Source organism: Echinococcus granulosus, assembly GCF_000524195.1.
Source record: "Echinococcus granulosus chromosome Unknown EG_S00287, whole genome shotgun sequence".
Lineage (NCBI taxonomy): Eukaryota > Metazoa > Platyhelminthes > Cestoda > Cyclophyllidea > Taeniidae > Echinococcus > Echinococcus granulosus.
The window spans coordinates 17,223-19,817 of NW_020170667.1; positions in this window are offsets into that span (position 1 = coordinate 17,223).

Here is a 2,595-nt window from a genome sequence, read left to right on the forward strand (position 1 = left end):
TCGCCACTTATAAAACCAAATCCTTCATCTTCCTTCCTTTAAGTATCCCTACAAAGGCCTTATGCATAATTATTTAGGAAGAAAATGAGTGTGACCTATCCCAGTAAGGAAATATTGCTAAGGGGTTGGTACTCATGGGCTTGATTGCCCTCCAAATCGACATGTGTCATTCACTCCCCATTGCCTCCTTTTTGGGCGAAAAAGTTAAGATAGGACATGACGTGATTTATTTTCAGCTCCAGTCTGCATTTCTTACCTTTGGTGTCACAAATATGTGACCTGTCTATTTGCGTGTCGTCTTCAATTCCGTGCGTCACATATGTGTGACACCATTCTGAAAAAGAAGCAAAAGTGAAAAACTGTGCGAATTGGCACCTTGTTGAGGTGTGATAATTGTCTTTAGTTTTTGTCACTCCACTGCAGGTAGAATAATAGCAAAATTTGTTAAGCAGTTACGATCACAGAAGACAGACCAAGAATTAGGACACAGTAGGATAAAAGTAGGCGACAGGACTCATTAAAGTGACTCCCTTCACCTCCTCTGTGCAAATATTAACAAAGAAATTGTATAGAAAGATTTCCGTTAAGGATTAAAGACATTTGCAAAAGGTTTGCCAGATAGAGAATAGTTGGCTGTGTTATGTGAGAGACATCTGAGCTTCTGCACAATAAGTCACAGTGACAAAGTCACCAAAGAGAAAAGAATGTTTAAAAGGGATTCCCTATTCGATGCCTTGTTCACATCTCAGGTGGCTGCTCAAGTGACTTCAAATGGGCAAAGTTCAGAAGACACAGGCTCTTCACCCAGACTCTGAGAAGGCCTATCATGCAGCTTTCATACCGGTGCATCGGGGTCTCTCGAGGAAGCTCTTTGCAAAGTCCACCTAAGCGGTGCTTCTAAAAGTCGTGGTATATCAAGAAATCGAGGTGCTTAGCTCTCTCCCTCACCACTGGCGGGCCTAATACATGCAGCAGATGGATCTGTAATGCTCGGGTGTCATGTAGCTCAGAGCCATCAAGAAGTACTGGGTAGTTGAAGATATCGTCTCTGAATTTTAGGCGCTGATCTGCTAACGACATGGCGAATATAATGGTAATTGAACGGGAGAAGTTGCTGAATTACATGGAGGTAGGCATTTCATTCACTGATGTCGATGAAGTTGTCAAAGTGAAGGCGCATCTATGTAAATCGCGTCGATGGTATCACACGCTGGTAAGATCCAGTGTCAAATTGGTGGATCTTCTTGATCTGGTGATGGACAAGAAGCATTAATCATACGACACAGTAATGATCCACCCTTCATATAGATTCATTTCGTGGTTCTCATCCCTGTAGATTAAAAACTCTCTTCCTTCATTTTATCATTGAAGTGAATTAATACTATGTGAAGGAAATTTGGTGCCTAGTACACCGTATGCGTAAAGTCAATCAGGCTTGTGCCTAGAAATTTGACACATTTGGCAAGGACAAATTTCACTCCATGTTTGGAGTGCCGAGTACATTAAAAAAAGTAGGATATTGTGATCTTCCCTATGATGAGATCCCGTTTTCCCTTAAGGCATTGGTGGGTCAGTGCACAGCACTCACATTGAACTAATGGCTATTCGTGAAGGCATATAGAGAGATGCAAAAGTCGGTCTTACAAATTCATGCGCAAATGATTGGCTGTCCCTGTGTCAGTAAGAGTAAAATCACAGTTCTTACAAAAGAGCCCCAAAATGAAGAGAAAAATAGAATTTGGTCTAAACGTAGTGACGTAGAATAAATGTGTAGGAAAAGCAGGAAATTTGAAGATTGGTAGTGCAATTAAAGGAAATCGCCAAGAAGTATTTGAAAGTGAATATTACATGGCAGAAAAGAGGCGAAAAGAGAGTAGAGGAGGTAAATGAAATGGAGTGAAGTGTATGGGCATGGGATGGGTGAAAGTAAGCCAGCAACCCCGAGTGTTCCGCATCCGTCACCAACGGTTGTACTAACCCGGCCCGACGTAGCACAACCTGGACGGCGTGACGGAAACCATAGGCCTCTACGTGGTGTAGTTGCTGGCGTTATCTCGCCCTCCACGTTTTCAATTTCATCTCCAACTCTGTCAGACCAACAGGGCATTGCATCACTTCCCTCCTTCTCTCAACTCGCCATGGTTGTCGCCACTAAATTTCAAACGCATCTGCATTGAATAACTCATTTGTTTGTTCATATATTCATTCACAACCTTCTTATTTTGTGCAGAAATAGGAAACGCTCCTTTCCATTATTTACACGGTTAGCACAAATACAGCGAATATTTATTATCGCGCAATCGAGGTGAGAATTGTGCAAGTTCGGGGCAAATATTTTAGCATATGCTTTTACCCACAGAACCTTGGAAACTTTGGGAGAGTGATAACTGAAGCCACAATCCTGATGTATAATTCGGTGCCTTCAGTAAGCCGTGAACAACATCTTAACTATGCAACCTCATGACAGTGTGATTTTCCTCATCTTCCACTTTGGCCTGGATGATCGTTGAGGTTCTTCTTTGTCAATCACACCTCAGTCCTCATTGTTCTCCTGTGCTTCCTTTTTCGGAACGGACGAGCACTGGGAGCACCCAG